This window comes from Lepus europaeus, chromosome 1 (genome assembly GCF_033115175.1).
Source record: "Lepus europaeus isolate LE1 chromosome 1, mLepTim1.pri, whole genome shotgun sequence".
Taxonomy (NCBI): domain Eukaryota; kingdom Metazoa; phylum Chordata; class Mammalia; order Lagomorpha; family Leporidae; genus Lepus; species Lepus europaeus.
In genome coordinates this window covers 35,295,961-35,322,732 of record NC_084827.1, presented here as the reverse complement: position 1 = coordinate 35,322,732, position 26,772 = coordinate 35,295,961, and the positions used below count along the sequence as shown (strand labels likewise).

Genomic DNA, 26,772 nt, shown 5'->3' with positions numbered 1-26,772 from the left:
AGATAAATGACTGCAAATGTCACTTACAGTGTTTAAAATCTGAAGGGAATCACACAAATACCAATTTGTGATCAGATTAATGGCTTAAATAGGTGCCTTTTTTTCCCATTTCTATTTTAGCTTTCATGTTTAGTATTCTGACTGCAGATACTATTTGGTTTCATTTGTTTACTATTTTCTCTCAGTTTTTTTTTTAAATGACAAACACCAATGTTCTAAGTTAAATTTCTCAGTAAAAACTGACTTTCAAGTGCCATTATGCATACTTCTCCAAAACACATATATTTTATTTCCAATTTTGCTCTAAATGCTTTGCCCCTTGCATTCTAATGTATTATTTAGTGGAAGAGAATATGAGTGATTTTAACATAAGGTACGAGTAAGGGAGTATGACCCAGCGTATGATACAAGTTGAATACACTTATCTTAATATTTAATTTTAATAGAACACAAATAACTGTTAGAAATCTACACTTTGATAAAATATGTATAAATAAAATTAATTTTGTAAACTTATGAGTATTAATAACTTTAAGGGTCAGGTTTTCATGTTATATTTCTATATCCCTAAAAGAAAGGGTAGACTGTGTTGCATTTTAATTTGACAGATTTGTTAGATAATTAAGATGAAATCAGATTTAGACTATACCTGTGTTTTGTATTCTAATTTGCCCAACATGTCTTGTTTGAAGAACAGTTTCTAAACTTTTGTTCCATCTTTAAAATTCTTATTCCAGATTTTTTGCTGTATTATAGACTCCATGCTATTTCTTTCTGGTCTGTCTCAGGCTGTTGAAATCATCTTTTTTTATTATTCCATTAAAATTTTTAAAATGGATTTTCCTTTACACTTTTCTAATCATCCTGTAATTCTTTAGCCCTAAGACATTAAAATGAATGAGTAAAAATATTTGATACCTAATCGTTTCTGCCAGTCCATTCAAACTCATGGATTTGCAAAATTATGTTAAAGTCTTTTAAAAATACATTCAACTAGGCTTTTGTAGTCATTTGGATTTTGAATATTAATTTTCTCTTGCTATGCTGCTTAACCATAAAAATGAAAGAGAAGATAGATGTGGGTTTCTTTTAGTGGTGTTAATTTAAAGTACTGGATTTATTTATTATAATGTTCAACAAGGCAGTTCTTACATTTCTGTTCACATCAGATCTGGTAGAAATCCTCCCCCAACACAGTAAGAAAAAAGTTTGATGCATTTTATAATAATTGATTAAAAGTATAATTTCCCTCTAGATCAAACAAATAATAGAAGTCTGTTGAAGCTTTGTCCTGACCTATTCTGGAAGTAGAAGAATACCCTGGAGAAAAGGAGCATTGTAAGCATAAAGAATAAGACTGTTCAGTCCTAGGAGAAAGAATTAAAGTCTAACCCTCCAAATGTAAGTCCTCCGTACTCTGTATTTTCCATCTTTCTGTCTTTGTTGTTATTCAAGTTTTAGTAGAAAATAATACGATGACAATATTGTTTGGATATTTTTCTTTACAAAATATTTTGCCTGATAACTTTAAGTTTTGATGTATGTTAACATTTATTAACTAATAATGTATTGTGATGGCTTGCACCAATATTTAATGCAAAATGGATTAATTTTCATTGTATTTTCTGGTGGGAAACTGTTAAGAGTTTTGAGTTTTCTGATGAAAAGAAGGTAGTTTCCTTTGAATTCATATCTGCAATAGTGCTATCATAACCTTTTTATTCTAATCTTTGGTTCTCTCTCTTTTATATTTCTTCAAATCCAAGAATAAGACTATCTTAATATGTCTATTTAAATCTACCACCTGGTAAGAGAGACATTAAGTCCCTTTTTCATTTTGCATAGTGAAAGTAAAGTGGACTGAATTTGCGTTCATAATTTACTATAAAATATATAAATTTTGTTAGGTCAGTATATTGGAAAAACTGATTCCTTATCTCTTTGAGAAAAATTATGTGTTTTAATAATTATGTAGGAAAAGAGATTTCAATTACTGCTCAGAAATTGGTAGATGGAGTTATGACTAAAGCCAGTGTGCTTTAGAAAAATTGTTTGGGAAGAAATTTCTTGATCTTAATCAGCACTTTTATCTGAAAAGTTACCTAGAGCAACATCCTTATAATGAGGTACTAGATGTATATGTAAAACACTGATACAGCTGTCAGAAATCTGACTTTTACTTAGAATTGATAATCTTCTTTATTCCTTAGCAAAATAACTCAGTAATAGAGTATTGTTTTGATTTTTTAAAAATCCAAATGGTCAGAGTGAGTGTTCAAGCCTAGCAGTGAAGACACCCATCTACCCCATCAAAGTGCTTGAGTTTGGTTCTCAGCTTGGGCTCCTGACTCCTGCTTCCTGCTAATGCGGATTCTGGGAGGCAGTGGTAGTTGCTCAAGTAATTGGCTTCCTATCACCCACCTGGGAGACCTGAATTGAGTTCCTTGCTCCTACCTTCGGTCCCTATCCAGCTCCAGCCATTGTGGAATCTTGAGGAGTGAACCAGCAGATGAAACCCTCTCTGTCTCTTTCTTTGCTTCTCAGATCAAACAGTTTAAATTAGAAAAATGTTCAAATTATCCAGTAGTAAATGAATGTTTTATTTCAGCTGAATACAACCACATGTTACATTCCCCCAATTTTCTCCAAAATTACCACATGAATCTTTTTTTTTTTTTTTTTTTAATTTGACAGGTAGAGTTAGAGACAGCAAGAGAGAGACAGAGAGAAAGGTCTTTCTTCCGTTGGTTCGCTCCCCTAATGGCTGCTACAGCTGGTGTGCTGCACCGATCTGAAGCCAGGAGCCCGGGTGCTTCCTCCCGGTCTCCCATGCGGGTGCAAGGACCCAAGCACTTGGGCCATCCTCCACTGCCCTCCCAGGCCACAGCAGAGAGCTGGACTGGAAGAGGAGCAACCGGAATTAGTACCTGACGCCCCAACCGGGACTAGAACCTGGGGTGCCAGCACTGCAGGCGGAGGAATAGCCAATTGAACCATGGCGCCAGCCACCAAATGAATCTTCACATGTTTTAAATATGACACTTTCATTGATATAGCATCTGACAAAGTGATAAAAGGTTCTACAGTGAGAAATCTCTGATGTTGAGGTTCATATTTAATGTACCTGGAACATTCTTATAGAGCCTCTAATACTATGGCCATTTCTGATAATCTATAGTTGTCATTCAGCATGAACTATGCACATAGAGAGACCTATTTGGTTTTGGACATAGATGTTCTGTTCCAACATTTTATTATTATTGAATTAGGTAAAGGTATCTTGGAGAAAGACTACAAAAATTATTCTTTTCACTGCCATGAACAAATGCTTTTCATTTAAAACTTTAATTTTTATTATTAAAATGTGTAATGAAACTTTAACGTTTAATTTAATTTTGGGGGCTTAGTAGTAAATGGCCATTTACTGTTTGAGGTCGATGAAGGATTGAAAAATAATGTCATTCACAGAAAAGTTTTGCTGATCTTCTGCTTGGCAGAAATGGAAATGAACAAAGTATGGCAACAGTAACATGATTGAGTCCCAGGAACATAAATCAGTGGAAAAAAACCACGATATGAAAGAATAATATTGAATAATTTCTTAATTATTTTCATCCTTTATTTTATTTATTGCTTCCAGTTAACACATGATGTATACATATATGTGTACAGATAACACAAATTCCAGTGCCACTCGGAATTTGGTGGACATCAGAATTACCTAGGGAGCTTGTTAAAAATGGAGATGCTGGACTTATGTGTATGGAGGATAGGTGCCGGGATCCTATATATTCAAACCTCTAGGTTTTTCTGTACAAGGAGACTCACATTCTTTGAAAAACACAAGGAAAACCTTAGGGTTCAAGGCAGAAATCATGATTGTCAGTTTCAGGAATTGGAAGTGCATATAAGGCTCCATCTGTTGCTTCCCCTTTCTTTAGATTTTGATCACTTGCATACAAATCTTCCTACATCATCTCCATTGTGATCATTCTCCCTATTAGGTGTGGCCCATCGAAAATCAGGGACAAGTCACTTAACTTGCCCCCACCTACAGGCCACACAAATCATGGGATACCTCTGCATTCTGCATGGGCGTCTAATCTCTTGGTTGGCATTATAGCTTTGAGATTATTTTACTGCTTGCTCCTATTTGGACTCCATTACTCCTTCCATTTCCTACTTTTCAGGGTACCTCTGGCTCACAAGTCCTCATGACCACCTGGAGCAGGTACAGCCCAGAAGCAAACAAGCATAGTCGTTCCAAAACTATAGTGTTTAGGGATGCAGGAAGTGAATACAACAAAGTTATAATGGTCAAGTTACATAGGTGGTAGATTGAGGTGGGGATTTCAGGAGCTTCTGGTATGCTGGACACATCCTGTTTATCTGTTGGTAGTTGCATGCATGTTTCTCTATAAAAAACCATTGTTGAGAAACTGTATGCTTTTCTGTTAAGATTAGGAACAAAGTAAGGCTGTCTCTTTTCACCATTTTTCTTTTTTTTTTTTTTTAAGACTTTTATTTATTTTTTTGAGAGGTAGAGTTACAGACAGAGGGAAAGACAGAGAGAAAGGTCTTCCATCTGCTGGCTCAGTCCCCAAATGGCCGCAATGGCTGGAGCTGCGCTGATCTGGAGCCAGGAGCCAGGAGCTTCTTCCCAGTCTCCCATGCGGGTGCAGGGGCCGAAGGACTTGGGCCATCCTCTACTGCTTTCTCAGGCCATAGCAGAGAGCTGGATGGAAAGAGGAGCAGCCAAGACTAAAACCGGCACCCATAGGGATGCCGGTGCCACAAGCGGAGGATTAACCTTCTGTGCCATAGCGCTGGCCTCCACCATTTTTTTTTATTTCTTTTTTTTTAATTTTTAAATTTTTATTTTTGACAGGCAGAGTGGACAGTGAGAGAGAGAGACAGAGAGAAAGGTCTTCCTTTGCCGTGGGTTCACCCTCCAATTGCCCGCCACGGCTGGCGCGCTGCGGCCGGCACACCGCGCTGATCCGATGGCAGGAGCCAGGTGCTTCTCCTGGTCTCCCATGGAGTGCAGGGCCCAAGTACTTGGGCCGTCCTCCACTGCACTCCCTGGCCACAGCAGAGAGCTGGCCTGGAAGAGGGGCAACCGGGACAGAATCCGGTGCCCCGACCGGGACTAGAACCCGGTGTGCCGGCGCTGCAAGGCAGAGGATTAGCCTAGTGAGCCGCGGCGCCGGCCTCCACCATTTTTTTTTTAACATTGTACTTGGAGTCCTAGCTAAGGCAACAAGAGAAAATAAAAGGCATTTAGAATGAGAATGAGGAAATAAAACTGTCTGTGGATGACATAATTGTCTATGTAGAAAATTCCAAAGAATCAACTATACTAGCAACAATAATAGCAACAAAGACTCCTGAAACTGGGTTGGTGTTGTGGACGAGTGATTTAAGCTGGCATGTGCAACACTGACATCCCATATCAGAGTGCTAGTTCGAGGCCTGGCTGCTCTATTTCTGATCCAGCCCTCTGTTAATGGCCTGTGATAACAGTGAATGATGACCCAAAGTACTTGGATCCTGCCATCAATGTGGAACATGCAGATGAAATTTCAGGTTCCTGGCTTGGCCATTTAGGGAGTGAACTAGTGGATGAAAGATCTCTCTCTTTCTTTCCTTCTCTCTGTCTTTGCCTGCCTTTCAAATAAATAAACATGTCTTTTAAAAAACTCCTGGAGGGGCTGGGCCGGCCCTGTGACACAGCAGGTTAACGCCCTGGCCTGAAGTATCAGCATCCCATTTGGATGCCAGTTCTAGACATGGCTGCTCCTCTTCTGATCCAGCTCTCTGCTATGGCCTGGGAAAGCAGTAGAAGATGGCCCAAGTGCTTAGGCCCCTGCACCTACATGGGAGACCTGGAAGAAGCTCCTGGCTCCTGGCTTCGGATCAACGCAGCTCCAGCCGTTGCGACCATCTGAGGAGTGAACTCTGTCTCTATTTCTCTCTGTAACTCTGTCCTTCAAATAAATAAAATAAATCTTAAAATTTTTTTTTTAAAATCCTAGAAATAATATGTGATTATAGCAAGGTTGCAGGAGATGAGGTTAATACACAAAACTCAGTTGATTCTACCTCAATTGATTCTATTCTTCTAAATAAATTACTTAAAAGAAAAAATCAATTATCTTTAAAAATTGAGCAATGCATACTTCATTTTATTTTTTAAAAAGACTTTATTTATTTATTTGAAAGGCACAGTGCAGAGAGAAAAGGAGAGACGGAGAGAAAGAGATCTTCCATCGACTGGTTCATTCCCTATGTGGCTGCAAAAGCCCAGTTAGACCATGCTGAAGCCAGGAGTTAGCAATGCCATCTGCTTCTCCCACATGCATCACATGGGCCCATTTGTAGGAGCTGAATTGGAAGCAGAGCTCAGGGACTGGAACCAGCACTCCAGTTTAGGGGGCAGGTGTGGCAAGCTTAACCCCACTATACAACAACTCTGGTTCCAGATACTTCTTTAGATACTTCTTAGTATGTCTAAAATAAGTCACATTAAAGAATTATTAAAAAGGCATTCTTTCTTCTGTTAAGCAGACTTCTAGGAAAAAGGAGAGAATTTGAGATTTGTTGTCAATGTGAATATTCAAGGTTAAATAATAGAATTTTAAAATCATTTATTTTGTTACATTACAAATCAGTGTATTTTATTAGTGGAAAGTGCTAATGTCCATAGTGAAGCCATCCTATATTTGTATATAATGAGTTACTTTTTTGTGCTAATTTATTTATCTACCATAAAATTGTCAAGATTTATATAGTTCTATTGCAAATTTAAAGATAGACATTCTATTAAATATAAAAAATTCATTCTATAGTAATGAAATACTCACTTTATTGAGCTGTTGGTTTTTTCCTTAAATTGTAATGAACTTCTGCAGTCATCTGTCAGTCTTAGAAATTTTTCATTTGAGTGGGATTTCATTTTGTTAATTTTATGTTAGTATATTGTAAAAGAAATGGAAAAGACAGATGCTCTTTGTAGTCTTTCTTTGAATAGAAATTTCTAAATATGAAAGTACTAAAAATGGGCTTCTTTCTAGTTCTACTTTTTTCCTTCTTCCTTCTGCCTCTCCTTTTTTTCTTGCTTATTCTTTCTTTCTCAGTCTTTTCAATTAGTTACTTTTTCAGAGTGGAAATAATCCAGTGTAGTTGGTTGACATTAAAAGAAATCATGAATTTATTATTCATAAAAATGAAATATAAAAATTCCCTCTTTCTTCAGGCTCTGGATATAGCTAGGCTCAACACAAATGTCTGGGGAGAATGCATCTGTTGCTACTGCATTTATTTTTTTTGTTTCTCTGAAAACTTGGCAATTGTAAAATATCTATGATTTTGATTTGTCTTGGCCAAAGCCCAGATTACCACAGAATTACATTTTGAACATATTCAACTAAGAATCATCTTTGTAGCAACTTTTCCTTTGCCATATTGAAATTTTGGGAATAAAATCAGATTTTGTTTTAAAAATCAGCTATGTTTCTTCCTAGTGCCAGAATGAATTTTTTTCCTGTGTTAAGGAGGCATGAAGCAATGCTTATAGTCTTTCTTAAAAATTATTTTAAGTATACTGTGGAGCAAAGAGCCCCATTTTTGCATCTGACAGATCTGGGTTCAGATATTTACTCTGCCACTTAAAAAAACATGTTGATTTGGGGTAAGTTTTCCATGTGAAGAAAAGCAATAATATTGCTTTTCCTTATAATATATAAAGGTTAAATGATCAAATTTAAAAAATACCTGGCATGTGACAGTCACTTATTTACCAACTGTGGTCACTCTCTTGACCTTTATGTATATGCAAGAGTCTATCTATAAGTAAATGTGTATTTGTTTGCATATACTTATGTATGATTATATATGTGTGCTTATGACTCTCCATATATATTTATATATGTGCACTAATGTACAATATTTTATGTAACCATTTATTCTCTTTGTTAAGTCACAAAGCAGAGAACTTTTCTGGAAAGGATATAGGCCTGGAATTCAGGAAATATGGATTCTGTCACCACCTGGAAATATTTTAAAAGTTATTATTTCTTGGTGCCCTAGTTTTTCTGTAACTTTATATCAACCTACCTGGAATGTTTATAAATCCTTAAAAGAAGATCTGATGGATATTTATGTTTCTTTTACAAATTCCCAGCAGGCAGTAGAAGAATTTTTTTTCTTTCTTCTATGTGTAATTCAGATGATGTACTGCTATATCTTGTTAGGGTTCAAGAATATATGTATTGGTCAACTGTCTGGGAATATGGGAAACAATATTTAATGTTTGAAAAAAGCAGTGTCAACGTTGACAACACAAAAAATGCTAGGTAGAAGTTAAATCTTTCATGTTCATGTTACTTATTTTTCACTAATAACCAGGTACTTTTTTTCTTGAAGTTTGTACACTTGAGTGTCTTAACTTATTTGTATCTTTGTGGAATAGTAATACAACAAAATGATGTAGGTACATTACTCCATGTTGACTCTCTCTGTCTCTCCTTTTAAAAAGACTGATTGATTTGAAAGGCAGAGATACAGAGATAAGAGTGGAGAGACAGAGAGAAAGGTCTTTCATCCACTGGTTCACTCTCCAAATGGCCACAATGTCTGGGATTGGGCCAGGCCAAAGCCAGGAGCCAAGAACTTCATCTGGGTCTCCCATATGGGTGGCAGAGATCCAAGCACTTGGGCGGTCTTCCCGCTGCTTTCCTAGGCATGCTAGCAGAGAGCTGGATCAGAAGTGGTGCAGCAGAGACACAAACTGGCGCCTATATGAGATGCTGGCATTGCAGGTAGCAGCTTAACCTGCTGCACTGCAGCACCAGCCCCTCCACGTTCTGTTGTAATGACTCAGGCTTTCTAACAAAAGCAGCTGTTCACATCCTAAGAAAGGAATCAGGGATCTTGCCTAACTATCTTACCTGTATTTGTGTCTTGTGGCAATACTAACCAGTTGACTGCTGTCAGGCACTAAAGGGAGAGTTGTAACAAAGGAACAGAAAGCTCACAGTGAGGATAAATTTTGTCAAGCTAAGTAGTTAGCACCAAAGCCTCAACTCTTGATTTTAAGTAATTATAACTTAAAAAGAAATGCAAGCAGGTTAAAACTTCCATATCTGTATACTTTATATATCGTGCAAGTGAAATGTATTTCTCTGGGTTGTAAAGACAGGATGATAGAGACAAAACTTCTTGTCAAACATGTCATGAGTGTTACCTGCAAATGTTTGAAAGCCTAGGTAGTTGCCTGTTGAGGAGTGCACTTCCAAGTTAACGATGCAGTGTTTTCTGGAACAAGGGGCTGAGAATTCCTGGAATGAGTAGCTGTTTTTTAGTGGATGCGTTTATGATCTAATTTTGTGGGGCTGGCAGTTCCACCCACGCAGCCATTATTACTCACCTGCTCCATTTTTTGTAGCTATAGGTTACAACAGAAAGGAGCAATGTAGTAATCGTGGGTCAGATATTTTAGAATAGTTCAGAAGTGCCTGATCTTCACGTATATGGCCTAATGATCCATTTACACTTAACTTTTTAAAAATGCATAATGAGTTTATGCTTGTACAACCTAAGAGGGCTCAACTTTTTGTTCCATGAATGAGAAAGTATCTTTTAAAAAATTGATTTTATGTATTTGAAAGGCAGAGTGACAGGGAGAGAGAGACAGAGAGAAATAGGTCTTTATCTGTTGGTTTATTCCCCAAATGGCCATAATGGCTGAGGCTGGGCCAGACTCTATCTGGGTCTCCCACGTAGGTGCAGGGGTCTGAGTACTTGGACCATACTGCACTACTTTCTCAGGCATATTAGCAGGGAGCTGGATTGGAAGTGAAGCAGGGCCGGCGCCACGGCTCACTAGGCTAATCCTCTGCCTGCAGTGCGGGCACCCCCGGGTTGCTAGTCCTGGTTGGGACACAGAGTCTGTCCCAGTTGCTCCTTTTCCAGTCCAGCTCTCTGCTGTGGCCTGGGAAGGCAGTGGAGGATGGCCCAAGTGCTTGGGCCCTACACCTGCGTGGGAAACCAGGGGAAGCACCTGGCTTCGGGCTTCGGATTGGCGCAGCGCCGGCCATAGCGGCCATTTGTGGGGAGAACCAATGGAAAAGGAAGACCTTTCTCTCTTTCTCTCTCTAACCCTTCCTGTCAAAAAAAAAAAAAAAAGTACAGCAGCTGGGTCTCAAGTTGGTACTCCCAAATGGGATGCCGGCATCACAAGCAGTAACTTACTCTGCTGTACCACAATGGTGGCCCCCAAAATACCATTTTTTTTTGGCAGGCAGAGTGGATGAGTGGATAGTGAGAGAGAGAGACAGAGAGAAAGGTTTTCCTTTTTGCCATTGGTTCACCCTCCAATGGCCGCTGCGGCCGGCGCATCGTGCTGATCCGAAGCCAGGAGCCAGGTGCTTCTCCTGGTCTCCCATGTGGGTGCAGGGCCCAAGCACTTGGGGCATCCTCCACTGCCTTCCTGGGCCATAGCAGATATGCTGGCCTGGAAGAGGGGCAACCGGGATCGAATCCGGCGCCCCAACCGGGACTAGAACCTGGTGTGCCGGCGCCGCAAGGCGGAGGATTAGCCTGTTAAGCCATGGCGCCGGCCACCATTTTTTTTTTTTACATATTGGGTGTATTTTAGGTTTGTTCAAAGCCAGTAGGTGTATTAAGACCTAAATCTTTACCTACAACAAACACACATCAGATATCTCAGAATAATTCAGCTATTAAAAACATTTGTTAATCTCCTGCTCTGGAAAAATTGGTTAATATTTTTCACTGAAAACTATTTTAAAAATTGTCATCACTCTAGGATCAAAAGTGATAGCTTTCTTTGTGATTTGTACTTTGAAATATTCTAAATGTTCATCAAGTAGCATATTTCACACTCTCATATCCAAAGTTAACCTTTTGTTTTATTTCTTCATATCTCATTATCTTTATGAATTATACCAAAAATATAGTAAAAACTAAAAACAAAGATAGTTATATCTTTTTTTACCTTCTATAAATGGAATCATTTACATATTCTGTTGTATTTTGATTCTTTTTCTTAATATGAAGCCCATTATGATGTTTGGGTTGAGTAACTGTCCTGAGTTCCATCTTGTGTCACTTGCAATGAGTGAATAAATCACTGGCTATTTAGATTGACTTTGTTTGGACCAACTGGATGGGCTTTTGTTTTTAGCTATTTCGAATAATACCATTCTGAAGATTATTGTCTATTTCTTACATATTATACATATATATGTACTTAGGAGTAGACTTTTCATATTAAAGATAACTATGATACAGTATCAAACTACTGTCCAGATTATAGGTCATCTGTATTGTAGTGTCAACATTACCTGACACTGTTATTGCAGTGTACCATTCTACCACCACATTTGAGAGTTTGAGTTGCTCTATATCATGCCAACACTTAGATTGTCTTCCATTTTTGCCATTTTGATGGGTAATAACTCATTAGTTTTGTACTATTGTATGATGTGCCCTAGTTTTAATAAAGCACAGTTTTATCCTTTGTTTCTCATTAAATGGACAAATCAATTGTTCTCCATTTTTTTTCACTATTCCAAATAATGCTGCAATGAATACATCTATTTACATCTTTTTGTGCACATATTTGAGAATTTGTCTGAATTTAAACTTGAAATAGGATATCTAATATTTAGTATCACACATATTTTTTGAGATTGTTTTAGAGCTTTTTATTGACAAGTAAAAATTATATATATTTATGGTAACGTAATATTTTGATATATGGCTATATTGCTGTATAAAACCCTTAGAATCATCTGATCTGGCCCTGCGAAGGCAACCACAGGAAGCACTCAAAATACAATAAATCTGTCATAGGCTAATTCTTAAGTTGATAATTTTGTATGGCCCACAAATGATATTATGAATATCCAAATAGCCCTTGGCAGAAATAAGGTACCCCACTCCGTGGAAGAACAGAAAGAGTCAGTGTTGGTGGAATGACCAAAGCAAGACTTTTTTTATAACTTCATAAGTTTGGCACTATTAGCAGATGGGTCAGCATTGTCTTGAAGAAAGAAGCCTAATTAGTTTGTTGACATTTCTCATATTTTTATATACACACACACTTATACACACACACACATATATATATGTATATATATATTTTTACATCTTCTCTCATTGGCATTTTTTTCCCTAGGATCCTTAATTAGTCTTGATGTAGTCAACCCCTAGTTTCTCTACGCACATGAGAAATGCATTGCTACACAGAATGTCTTCTGGTCACTTTCTCTCCATCTTCTTCATTATGACCACCAATATAGTCTTCTTTCCACAACCAAATGTATTTTGAATGAACGTATTGGATTTAAATTTCAACTCCAAATTCCACGTGAATTTTTAAGAGTAAAATTGCATCAGTGAACTTTAATTGACTGCTCAATGGTGGCTTCTTCTCTTTCCAAAACCCTTTACACTTTACTGATTATTAGATTGTGCAAAAAACAGTTTTGATTTAGTTGTACAATTTTTTAATTTCAAAAAATTAAGATATTGGCCGGCGCCGCGGCTCACTAGGCTAATCCTCTGCCTTGCGGCGCCGGCGGCACACCGGGTTCTAGTCCCAGTCGGGGCACCGGATTCTGTCCCGGTTGCCCCTCTTCCAGGCCAGCTTTCTGCTGTGGCCAGGGAGTGCAGTGGAGGATGGCCCAAGTCCTTGGGCCCTGCACTCCATGGGAGACCAGGAGAAGCACCTGGCTCCTGCCATCAGATCAGCGTGGTGCGCCGGCCGCAGCATGCCAGCCGCGGCGGCCATTGGAGGGTGAACCAAGGGCAAAAAGGAATACCTTTCTCTCTGTCACTCTCTCTCTCACTGTCCACTCTGTCTGTCCAAAAAAAAATAAGATATTTATTTATTTGACAGGCAGAGAGAAGGGGTTGGGGAGCTCCCCCTTCTGCTGATTCACTCCCCAAATTCCTGCAGCATACAGGACTGGGCAAGGCAGAATACAGGAGCCAGGAACTCAGTCAGAGTCTCCCAGGTGGGTTGAAGGAGCCCAGATGCTTATTTTATCCCTTGCTGCCTCTCAGAGTGTGCATTAGCAAGAAGCTGGAATTAGAGAGGAGCCTGTTCTCTATCCTAGGCACTCTGACTTAGAATATGGGTGTCCCACCTGGCAGCCTAACCAATAAGCCAAAGGCTTACCCTGCCAATGCATCTTTTACTCTCGAACCAGTCTGCTTTCCAATAACATAGGGAAATGAATGCTTGACTGATTGATTCCTTGAGCAACTTTAGTTGAGGATCTGTGTTAGATTGTGTAGCACATACAATAATATGTTGACATATCTTGATAGATGTCTCCTCTTCTATAATCCTTGTCATAAATTTGTAATATTTTATTTTTGTCATTGTATTGGTATTTTGATAATGAGTGGATTTAATCCTATGTGTTTAGACTGTTATGTTTAACATAAGAAGACCTGCAATGATATTATTGTTGCTAAATCTAAAGTGCAGTTTTAAACGCTGTCTTCCATGAAATAGTCAACCCTACTGACTGTTCCTTCTATCATCTCATGTTCTCCTGACATGTTTTCTCACTTACTCCTCTTCCTGAATCTGCATTGTAAGACTTCTCTGCTTACCTCACACCGTCAGTTCTTTTCTTATGTTCTCCCTTCTCTTTTCATTCTGGAGGTTAATATAGATGAGCTCACTCTCAGTGCTGCAACTACCATCTTTAATGTCGAGACTCTTTCTCCTGTTTCTCTAGCTTTCTAAGAGTATTCTCGAAGTGAGTGTGAGATCTGCATCTATAATTTCCTCCTTGATCTCTACTTACAAGTCTCAGAGGATTCTATCAAAACATATGTATAAATTGAAGCTGACTGCCAGCTCTTGCTTCCCTTATCAAATAATGCTTCTCTTATCTAATTTCTGTTTACAGCAAGCACCATTATACACTCAGTTGCTAATGACTGTGGTGTCATTCGGGATGCCTCCCTTCTGCTCTTCTTCATTATAAAATGTCTTACCTTCATTGATTCAAATTAGATCACCAATGTGTTTCTCTTCCCATACCCCGCTGATGCTCTCTCAGTCTAAAACATTCCCTTAAACTACTGCATTGATCTCCTCTGTTTACACAATTCTCTAAACTCTTTATCTTCTTTGACTCAGTGGGCAGCAAAAACTACATTTTTAAAAAATGGGTGGTTTTATTTTCTGTTTAAAGTTTTGCTGTTTTTTTTAAATATAGAGAAAAATTCAAATAACTTTTGGAGTTGGTCTACAAGTCCATGCAAGGTTTGAACCATGACCACTTCTATAGTGCCATGTTACTATACTTAGAATATTTCTGACTCATCTTTCTTATTCTACCTGCTTTGGCCTAATTTCATGAATCAATTACTGAAGTTCTTTTGTGCCCTGTGGCTTTTGTACATAGTATTACTTCTCTAGGACTGGATAATGAATGCATGGGTGAAAGATCAGAATGATCCTAAAATTTAAAACTTGGTAATTAGATTTCTTTTTCCCAGAGACTTCTCTCAGTAAATTAATATACACAAAACCAAGCATTCTATTAACATGCAAAGAAACTGTCTGTAGCCTAATCTTCTGCAACCTAAAATGTTTCAGAACTTCTCTTTCTATAGTCATCCCCAAAGGTTTCACAAAAAAAATTGCCTCTTTGCATGCTGTATTCTTTGGAAAGTGCTTCCTGCTTAAGTGGTAGACTTGTGCTTCAAGACCCTGTTGAAAAACAGCTTCCTGTGGGAGGTGGAGAGTTTACAGAGCTGTTGATAACAGCTTCCTTTATGTTACCTGTGTGCAGTCTGTAGCAGATAAACCCAAAATCAGGAAGATTAAGTAGCTGGTCCAGTTACTAAATGACAAAGCCAGAATTGGAACCTTGTTAGTCTGATTTTAAAGCATGAGTCTTCATCTTGTGTTCTATACAGTCATTTCTTTTTCTTTAAGTATTTTATTTATTTAAAAGGCAGAGTGATAGAGATGGAGATAGATGGGGTTGGGGTTGGGAGGGAGAAAAAGAGGGAGGGAAGGAGGGAGGGAGAGAGAAAGAGAGAGAGATAGAGGGAGGGAGAGAGAGAGAGAGAGAGAGAGATTGATTCTATCTACTAGTTTATTCCTCAAGTGGCTGCAATAGCTGGAGCATGGTCCAGGAAACAGCCAGGAGCCAGGAACTTCATCCAGGTCTCCTACCTAGGTGGCAGGGGCCTGAGTACTTGGGCCATCTTCTGCTGCTTTTGCAGGCATGTTATCAGGGAGCTGGATTGGAAGCAGAGTATCTGGGAATCAATCCAACGCTCTGTTATGGGATGCTGGCAGTCCCAGGCATTGGCTTAACCTGCTACACCATGATACTGGCTCCGTGGTCATTATATAACAAATATTTATTAAATAAATGCATGAATGGGAAGATAAAATGCCATGACATACTTAGTTAAAAAAAAAAAAAGCTTTTATGAGATCTATGGTAAGAGGTGGCTTGACTGGTAAAGAACATAAAAATATGATAGAAAAAAGAAGACCTTATGTGTAGACTTGTCAACTACTAAACTAGTTAGATTCAGCATTGCTTTGTAACCATAGGATGCCTCTGGGTCTCAAAATAAGGGAGAAACAAAGCTTCATAAAATAAGGCATGGAGTGAACAAATTGTTATTAATTAGAAAAAGGTTATATATATATGTTTACATATATATATATATATTTGTATATATACATTTTTTCTTAAACTCCAGTTGTTGTATACATTTAAGCCTTGTTTCCCTCATTTTGATTTTTAGCTTCTTTTGAAGAAAACAGCCTTCTTAGCAGCTCTTATAATATCTAGTTTTACTTGATAATTGTTTTTGTATGTGTGTCTTTGTGAAATAAATGATAGTATCTTTTCATAACAAATTAGGAATAAAACTTCAAATTTTATAAGTAAATCATGTATTTATAAAAATCAAAAGTTGGAAATGGTAATGTGTATGAAAAATGGAACTGGAACTTTAGTACTGGGTTTAATATTGTCTTTTTCAAAAGAAAAATACTCGGGGATGCATAATGTCAAGGACATAATTAGTGAGGAAAAGCAGTTTATGTTGGATCTAGTATAGAAGAATGCTTTGTTCTAACATTGAACTTGTAGGTGAGTTTAAATATCTATACAATTCTATATCAACTTATTTTGGCTTTTATTTTTCATTTTCTTTTGAATATCTAAAGATATTCACATTTGGAAGGACATTTTTATTGGCACTAATGAGGTTTTTTGGTAAATGAATTGAACATAAACAACTATTGTGTTTCTTTTTTTTTTTGTAAAAATGATTTCAAACTGAAGATGCCAGTCATATAATTAAAAGGACTAATCCCATTCAATCCTTGAATCTGTCTATAGAAATAGAATTCTTAAAACATGTACACAGAAGGGAATATGGTGCCTGTTGAATTTTATATTATGTTCAGTTGAACTATTATACTTTTAAAACAAATTTAATTTTGATTAGGAAAAATGATTCTTTTTTTGTACATTGATAAAATGCATGCATTATAGGCCATTGCTGGCACTAGGGAAGTTGGGGGTGGGGTGAGGAGAAGTAACACTTGTATTATGTTAAATCAGAGAAATAATTGCACTTGGCAGTTTTTGTTTGCAGAATTCAGGAAAGGCTGAAGGCTTTTGTACAGTTCAAAGAGCACATTCCACAAATACAGCAGTTGTTGGTTGCCTGCAGGGAGTGTTGGAATTGGGGGTGGTGGGAGAGGTCTGTATCATGAAAGTCTAGGCTGTTGTACTCTGTGTTTGTAAAGAAAAAAAATCTTGCACCTTTTTGAGTCATTGTTTAGAAATCAGGTTCATATTATTGAAGTATATATTAAATACAACACTTTTGCATCAGCTTTTAATCTGTATAATAATCAGATGACATTCTTGTTTAGCCTTTTCTGCCTCTTCTTTTTTAATACTTTGTTTTCAGTTTAAGGTTTGCATGTTCAACTGTGGAAGCATAGAACTGCTGAGTATTGAACTGCCAGTTAAATTTTGGAGAGAAATAGAAGTGAATTATATTCTATTATATACAATTATAATTTATACACTTAGCAAATTAAGCAATTTCAACAAGTTATTTCAAGACTCTTAAAGAGAGACTTCTTTAACTGAAAATATGTCACAGGGTGGCTTTTTCATCTGTCTTGTCAAGACTTGTACTGAATTGACACTTGTGTCTTTCTCTACAGAGTATGCAAGTGATAATTTCTACTGTTAACTGAGATAATGTAGCTATAACTTATAGGACATAAATCAGTAAGCATTAAGTGTTTTGAAATGTTCAGTGTAGATGATATCGTATGTGTGCTTAATATTATTATTATTATATTTTAAATATTTATTTATTTGAAAGAGTTACACAGAGAGAGAAGAAGAGCCAGAGCGCGAGAGAGAGGTCTTCCATCTGCTGGTTCACTCCCCACTTGGCCGCAATGGCTGGAGCTGAACTGATCCGAAGCCAGGAGCCAGGAGCTTCTTCGGGATCTCCCAGGAGGGTGCAGGGGCCTAAGGATTTGGGCCATCTTCCACTGCTTTCCCAGGACTGGAAGTGGAGCATCTGGGACTTGAACTGGAGCCCATATGGGATGCCAGCACTGCAGGCGGTGGCTTTACCCGCAACGCCACAAGCCTGTCCCCTGCTTAATATTATATTTAAAATTATTTTTTAGGTATTTGAGAGGCAGGGACAGGGAGACAGAAAGAGAGCTCCCATTTGCTTTTTCATTCTGTGAATGCCTGCATTGGCCACGGTCAAGCTGGGGTCAAAGCCATGAGCCAGAAGCTCAGTGCAGTCCTCCCACATAGGTAGCAGGGACGCAAGGACTTGAACTAACACTGCTGCCATCAAGGGTCAGCATTAGAGGAAGCTGGAATCAGTAACCAGATCTGGGAATTGAACTCAGGCACTCTGATGTGGGACATAGACTGTCTTAACCACTAGGCCAAATGCCTCCTCCTGCTTTATGTTACTTATAGCAAGTTTTGGTAAAATAGATCAATACAGATATTGGCTATATTCTTAGTTTAAAAAAATAGTTTGCGGGGCCAGCACTGTGGCATAGCAGGTAAAGCCGCTGCCTGCAGTGCCAGTATCCCATATGGGTGCCAGTTCAAGACCTGACTGCTCCACTGGCCTGGGAGAACCGGAAGAAGCTGCTGGCTCCTGGCTTCAGATCAGTTCAGCTCTAGCCATTGTAGTCAAGTGGGGAGTGAACCAGCAGGTGGAAGACCTCTCTCTCTCTCAATCTCTCTCTCTCTCTCTCTCTCTCTCTTTCTTTCTCTCTCTCTCTCTATCTCCCCTTCTCTCTCTGTGTAACTCTGGATTTCAAATAAATAAATAAATATTTAAAAAGAATTTGCTAAAAAAAAGTAGTTTGCTAGTGATACTTTGTTATAATTTTGGAGTTTAGGAAAAGCCAACAAAGCTTTTCTTATCTTGACCTAGTCTTGGATTCACAAGAATGTCGGATTAAGTGTTTTGTTGGCTCCAGATGTGTTTTATCCAGCCTGTCACACTCAGTTGCCAGAAGATTATCTTGTGTGCTACAGACAAGAGAAACATAGGAGCTGTTGAACATACTTCTGTGTCCTTTATCCTAAGAACTTTATTTTTCCTTTTTAAGATTTCTTACTTTAAAGTTAAGAACGATTAAAACATACAAAAAAAACAACACTAATTTATCAGAATCCATGTATTTACCTTTCAGATTTAATAGATGTTACTCTTTTGCCATTTAAATTTTAGGACTGTTTATCAAACAATTTTCAAAGATTAAAATTCTCTAATTCCGTCTTGGAATGCCCATTTCTTTTTTTCTCCTCAATTTTAATCTATTTGTTTTGCAATGTTAGAGATATAAAGAGAGAGAGGAAGGGACGAAGGAAGAGGGAGAGAGAGAGAGACAGTGCCTCTATTCTTTGCTTCACTCCCCAAAATTCTGCAAAGGCCAGAACTGGTCTGGGCTGCACTGGGACCTGAAAACTTAGTCTGGGTTCCCACATGCTTGGTAGGAACCAAGTTATTTGAGCCATCACCACTACTTCCCAGGGTCTGCATTAGCAGGAAACTGGGGTCAGGAGACAGAGCAAGGAACTGAATCCAAGTACTGAGATTTGGGACGTGATTGTCCTAACCATTATCTTAACCTCTAGGCCATTTGTCCACCCCTGAAATGCCATTTCCTATTTGGTCATTTGTCAGCAACTTCACTGAAACTTCTTTCAGATCTTAATATTGGACTGGTTAACACAATTTCTCCCTCCCTCCCTTCCTCCTTTCCTTCCTTCCTTCCTTCCTTCCTTCCTTCCTTCCTTCCTTCCTTCCTTCCTTCAAATCACAGTTACAGAGAGAAATCATCCATCCTGTGGTTCACTCCTCAAGTTGCTGCAACTGCCAGGGTTGAGCCAGGCCAAAGCCAGGAGCTTCATCTGGGTCTCCCACTTGGGTGGCAGGAGTTCAAGCACGTGGGTATCTTCTACTGCCTTTCCCAGGCCATCAGCAGGGAGCTTGGTGGGAAGTAGAACAGCTGGGATTGGAATCAGTGCCTATATGGGATGCTGGCATCATAGGCAGCGGCCTTACCCACTGCACAACACCAACCCCAATGTAGTTTCTTCATAATGACAGCCACTTCTTAGCAGTGCGAATTAAAGAAAACCCAAGGCGCTTAAGCGTTCTTTCTCATTATTTTTAGAAGGCCTAGGATTATTCTGTTTTCCAATTTTTAGCTAGAGGACATCAGAGACTATTATAAAGCATAAGTACTTTATGGATGGAGTGGCACACTCAGCCACCATTACTAGCTGTTATCAGTGACTCTTAGGAGCTGGTGGGATGGGTCTGGATTCTAGGAAGTAGTTACTGAAATGTAGTGATGCTTAAGATGACTTTGCCTTCAGCACTTCATTACGTGTGGCAGTAAAAAGCACCAAATGAGACATGCAGCACAGAACCGTACCACCCAAGAATTGGCTCTGAGGCTTCATGGGGAAAAAAAGGCATGAAACAACATTGCACTAGGCCTGTGACTTTTGGCAAAGTAAAAATCATCAGGTCTATGCTGTTTAATATATGTGCAAAACCACTCAGAAACTGCTTTTGTTTTGCAACGTCACATTCATATAACTTTATAAATAGATGTTGTTAAGCACATATTACTAGTGAGACTGTTGAGAATTCAACAACTTCACAAAATCTCACAACTAGAAGGTTATAAAGAGCTGAGATTCAGTGCTATGTCTTCCACCATTAAGTCCTTCTGATGACTGTATCATATTACTTCATAGGATTTTTTGCCTTCATTTTCAAAATGTATTTCCTTTACTTTTAAGTTTCGACATCTTCTTTGTAAAGAAAAGAGTTCAAGTCTTGTACTTTCCCCCAAAACATCCCCATAAAATAGAGTTTTCTTCTTTTGCTGAATATTTAATGCTTGTAATACAGGTAAGCACAATTTTTATAGTCTCTCAAATATCACTAATGTAGTTTGTGTGTGTGACCATCCTAAACTGTTGGTTCCTTAAGATGTGGGCCCTGGCTTATACTTCTTTTTGTTGTTGTTGTTGTTTAAAGATTTATTTATTTATTTGAAAGACAGAGTTACAAAGGAAGGTAGAGCCAGAGAGAGAGAGAGAGGTCTTACATCCACTGGTTCATTCCCAGATGACTGCAACTACCAGAGCTGAGCTGAGCTGAGCTGAGGCTAGGAGCCAGGAACTTTTTCTGGTCTCCAACACGGATGCAAGGGCCCAAGGACTTGGTCCATCTTCTGCTACTTTTCTTTTCTTTTCTTTTTCTTTTTTTTTTTTTTTTTGACAGGCAGAGTGGACAGTGAGAGAGAGACAGAGAGAAAGGTCTTCCTTTTGCCTTTGGTTCTCCCTCCAATGGCCACCGCGGTAGGCGCGCTGTGGCCAGTGCACCGCGTTGTTCCGATGGCAGGAGCCAGGTGCTTCTCCTGGTCTCCCATGGGGTGCAGGGCCCAAGCACTTGGGCCATCCTCCACTGCACTCCCTGGCCACAGCAGAGAACTGGCCTGGAAGAGGGGCAACCGGGACAGGATTGGTGCCCCGACCGGGACTAGAACCCGGTGTGCCGGCGCCGCAAGGCGAGGATTAGCCTAGTGAGCCACGGCGCCGGCCCATCTTCTGCTACTTTTCCAGGCCATAGCAGAGAGCTGGATTGGAACTGGAGCAGCCAGGACTCAAACCGGCACCCATATGGGATGCCTGTGCTGCAGGCTGGAGCTTTAACCCATTGTGCAACAGCGCTGGCCCCTGGCTTATACTTCTTTGGGTTATAGTAATTGCTAGTTCAGCACTAACCACTTAGTGGATTTCAGTAACTCTGGGCATTGGAAGATTTTTTAATTATTATTATTTTTTTTTTGATAGACAGAGTTAGTGAGCGAGCGCGAGAGAGAGACAGAGAGAAAGGTCTTCCGTTTTCCGTTGGTTCACTCCCCAAGTGGCCGCTAAGGCCGGCACGCTGCGCTGATCCAAAGCCAGGAGCCAGGTGCTTCCTGCTGGTCTCCCATGTGGGTGCAGGGCCCAAGGACCTGGGCCATCCTCCACTGCCTTCCCGGCCACAGCAGAGAACTGGACTGGAAGAGGAGCAACTGGGACTAGTACCACAGCTCATTTTTATCTATTTATTGTAACAAATAAGTACATTTGTTTAGTCATCTGTTTACAAACCATTTTGTGGATTCCATGAGGGCGTGGGTATGTGAGTCTATTCAGGCTGTCTTTAAGGCTTATAAGACTTTACCTTAGTAGATGGATAAATATGTATTGAGTGAATAAATGAAGACACATGAAAGGTCTGCTATTTGTAGTATATGAACTTGTTTGTTTATTCATAAACTCATTATAAGACAATGAAAAATGGGAGACCAACTATAACATTTAAATTCTGAATAGCTTTCAGAGTATTTCATGAGCTATAGTTGAATGCTTTAATCTCTTCAGTTATTCATAAGTGAGATGTAATAGTTCATTATATGAGAAGAAGACTACTCAGAAAATCAGAATTCAAAAAATGTGCTTAACTTCCTTTCAAATGCAATACCTTCTTTCTGCCATGTCCCAAGCTTATATTCAATTTACTGTTTCATGATAACTTTGTCTTATGATTGCTTACCATGTACACATTCACATGTGCATGTATTTCACTACTTTTCTGTCATAGTTAATATTTCTTTTAAAGCAAATATTTTAGCCTTTTATATAGAAATTATGTCTCAAATTTAATGTTTTTCCTATTGCTCATTAAATCAGTCTTTTACTGTTCTCTTACTTTATGTTTATTGAGCTAAGTTTTCCATTTAAGTGGAAACTTCAGTACAGTGGCATATGGATTTAGACAGTAAACCTTTAAAGTTATATGTGGAAATAAATTCACAAATATTTCCCTTACCACTATTTTGGAGGAAAAATGTTATTTAGTACAGTGGGAGAAAGATGTTTGTACAGTATTTTCTTTTAAGTCAGTGGTAATCTGAGAATGTTTTTCTTATTATTTTATAAAAACAGTGGTAATTTATCCTGGATAACCTGATGATCCATAAAAATGAAGAAGACAGTAAAATAAGTTCATACCTTAATGATTAATTGGAAGGCTCTATTTGCCTAAACACTAATGGTCCACCATTAAAGTATTATACAGAGTAGTTTCATTTATTTATTTATTTATTTGACAGGTAGAGTTATAGACAGTGAGAGAGAGAGAGAGAGAGACAGAGAGAAAGGTCTTCCTTCTGTTGGTTCACCCCCCAAATGGCTGCTATGGCCGGCACTGTTCCCATCCGAAGCCTGGAGCCAGGTGCTTCTTCCTGGTCTCCCATGCGGGTGCAGGGGCCTAAGTACTTGGGCCATCCTCCACTGCCCTCCCAGGCCACAGCAGAGAGCTGGACTGGAAGAGGAGCAACCGGGACTAGAACCCCGCACCCATATGGGATGCCGGCACCACAGGCACAGGATTAGCCAAGTGAGCCACGGCTCCGGCCCCAGAGTAGTTTCAATATCCCAAAAATCCTTTGTTCTTTTCTTATTCATATCCCTGAACTCCTGACAACCACTGGACACTGACTGAAAATGAGTAAGGCTACCTTTTTAACCAAATACAGTAGAACATATGCACTCAAGAATTATCGTAATTGGAGTAACTTCCTTGGGAGGCCATACTCTTGAGCTATGATGTTGCATGTGCCAGGAACATTTAGAATTCTTCTTTAGCTAATACCTTTGAAGCCAAGAAAGAAAACAAAACTCACAGCCTTGTAGTCAGACATCGCTATTTCTCCCCACCGCCACCAGTTGAGATTGTGCTAAATTCTATCACCCATGGACTCCCCCTGGACTCCTGACAACCACTGAGCTTATTATTGTCTTTATAGTTTTGCCTTTCCCAGATGTCATACAGTTGGAATAATATGCTATATAATATGTATACTAATGTATACACACACACACACACATATATATATATATATATATATATGCATTCAGTGTCCAGATTGACCTTTTTGAATCATTAATAGGTATCTAAAGTTTCTCCATGTCTTTCATGATTTGATAGCTTTTTTTTTATTGTTTATTACAACTTCATCTTATTGGATGTTTGAAAGTTTGTTTATCCATTCACCTATTGAAGAATATATTGGTTGCTTCCAAGTTTTGGCAATTGTAAATAAATCTGCTGTAAGCATTTTTGTACAAGTAAGTACCTATGGGAACATTGTTTTCAAATAATTTGGGTAAATAGAACACAATTTCTTTGTCATGTGTTAAGACTGTGCTTAGCTTTGTAAGAATCTGTTAGACTATCTTCCAAAGTGGATGTCTATTAACTTCTTTCTACATCTGAAATACTCTGAGTTGTTTTAAAGATCAGTACCTATAGTAATTGATAGTAACTTTTATTTCACTTACTGTTTATAAGAGGAAAATTTCATAGTAAAAGTTTTATGATTTTAGTGTTTACTGTAAAATTATTATTTAGTGTTGCATTGAATTTACTATGGCCAGAAGAGTTTCTACTCAAAAAAAGACATTGTATAAATGTAAAGCAATCACATAATACTTTATTTTCCATATTAGGAAGGAATTCTGTACACTTTAATAGAAATAAGTGTATATAAATTAAGGACTATGATATTTGCTTTATACTTTATTTACTCATCTAGTAAGTATTTATGGAGCACCCGTGGTCTCTGATCTTAATGAATTCTTGTGTTTCGGTTCTTTTTCTTTAGAGCAGTATTTCTCAATGCTGTCAGATAGATCACCATTTTTATAGCACTTATTTTGTGATATCCTCTTTATATCTTGGAATGGAATACAGAGATGACATGGCCTGCTTATATACTTTCTTGGAAAAAGAGTATGCAATTCCAAAACATGATTTTGTAGTAAATATTTATTGCTTTAATGCCCATTTATATAGTAAATGTTTGCATGCGTATGTTGAATCACCAAATGTGAAAGAATACAGATGCAAGTTACTATTAAGGGAGTACTGGGAGCAGCGTTGTTGATCATGTCATTTTATGAAATTGTGAACAACTTTGTTTAAGTCTTGGCAAAACAGAACATATCTTTTAATTTACATGTCATATACATTTCCCAGAAAATTCACAGCATGTAAACCATGCACTAACATTTTATATTTCAGTGAAAGATGGAGGCAGGGTCCAGATTAAATAATTATAAATGTAGTTATATCTAAGAGAATGTCCCACGGGAAAGGCAGGGCATCTCACATTCCTGCCTTTACCTATAAACTATGGACAGTCTCATCAGTTACTATGTCAACTAAAAATGTCCTCAAGTTCTTAAAACTTTCAGTGGCACTACTGTTGTTGAGAACCACTGCATTTGATATTTAAAAGTGAGTCTGTTTGTAATTTATCATTCATTTCATGGTCAAATGAGTAAATGGCTTTGGAAATCAAGGTACATGATGGATTATAAGTAATGTCACAACATTTAGTCAGCTAAGGATATTAGAAGAAAGGCAAGGATTAGACAGCTGAGAGAGGTAGTATGAGCCAGCAAAGTTGTTTCCACAACATCACAAAACCTGCCACTGGCAGTGTACATTTTATTCACCCATGCTATATAACTGTACATTGGAAATTTGCTTTTAAATCTCCTGTGCATAGACTGATTGGCTTTTTAAAGATCAATAACAGAGAAGAAAGATGAAAAAAGTGAAAGAATATTAACATTGTATCCTTCTTAATATGCATTTTAAAATTAATTTGCAATTTCTTTTTTTTTTTACTGTCTTTTTTCTCTCTTCATTACTTCGAGTATCTTTTCTTCTGTACTTGTTATTCCATTGTCATCACTGGATGTCTTTTCTTTTTACTGGTGTCTTAAATCCTGCTGCATTGCTTTTTGCCTTTCCTTCTTTAATCTTTTCCCTTCTGTTTAATTTTTAAATCCTTTGCCCTTTATCTTTCTTTAGTTGCTCTCCATTCCTTTGATTTTGTCTTAAATGTTGCTTCTTCTTAACATTATGTTCTTTCATTGATTTTTATAAAACTTTTGCTTTATATTCTTTAATTTTAGGGTTTTTTGTGTATTAGGAAATCTATGTTTATGCAAATTGAATTAGAGAGAAGAGAATAATAAATATTCCATACTACATGGAATAAAAATGTAAACCAACAACATTTTTTAATATTTATTTCATGGATATACAAAGATTGATGTGACACATTTCTTCCCTATTTCTAATTCTTGTCATTAGTTTTCTTTGTTTTGAATTGAATGGGATGCTGGTAATTTGCTAATATATTGCAAATTCAGTTCTTTTTCATTTTCTTAATATGGTAACTTTAACTATATACCAAATACTTCTGAGACACAAACATTTCTTAGGGTTAAACTGCAACTAATTTTGCCTTTTATTAAATCTCTTGAATTAACTGAAATAACATGTATAATACGAGTAAGAGCACAGTTTTAGGACATTATAATAAATAAACATTCTAATAAAATTGTATCTATTCAAATAGTCCATTTATTCTGTTTAACTTATCAGATTTTTAATATTTATTTTATAATCCACTTTGCTTGGAATTTAAGATAGCTCTGAGGTAAATACATCCAAACAACTAAACTGAGTTGGTTGTTGGTTTTTGAGTCTGTTATTGGACATTTAAAAAAAATAACTGTGAGGTGTCAGTTTTCACTGAGGGAGAGCAGTAATAAAAGCACAAGAAACTGTGGGTGCCTCATTTCTGCTTAAAGCAAGTGAGTTCTTAAGAGGCATTGTGTAGGGCCAGCACCGCGGCTCAATAGGCTAATCCTCCACCTGTGGCGCTGGCACACCGGATTCTAGTCCCTGTTGGGGCGCTGTCCCTGTTGCCCCTCTTCCAGGCCAGCTCTCTGCTATGGCCCAGGAGTGCAGTGGAGGATAGCCCAAGAGCTTGGGCCCTGCACCCGCATGGGAGACCAGGAGAAGCACCTGGCTCCTGGCTTCGGATCAGTGCGGTGCACCGGCTGCAGTGGCCATTGGAGGATGAACCAAGGGCAAAAAGGAAGACCTTTCTCTCTGTCTCTCTCTCTCTCTCACTGTCCACTCTGCCTGTCAAAAAAAAAAAAAAAGAGGCATTGTGTAGTTAAAAGAGACAGCAAGAGCAGGTGACTTACTTTAGTTCACACACAAATTGTGGTGGTTAAGAATTCAGGT

The 26,772-nt window shown here is 38.2% G+C and overlaps 1 protein-coding gene across 1 annotated transcript in view; it reads left to right on the top strand.

Annotated features, from left to right (window-relative positions):
- The first annotated feature begins 1,299 nt into the window (after window positions 1-1,299).
- FOXP2 (forkhead box P2) overlaps window positions 1,300-26,772 on the top strand; it is a 547,305-nt gene continuing 521,832 nt past the window's right edge. The window contains exon 1 of the mRNA XM_062198659.1: window positions 1,300-1,401. The gene's annotated coding sequence lies outside the window, so the exon portion shown is untranslated. The remainder of the gene's footprint in view (window positions 1,402-26,772) is intronic.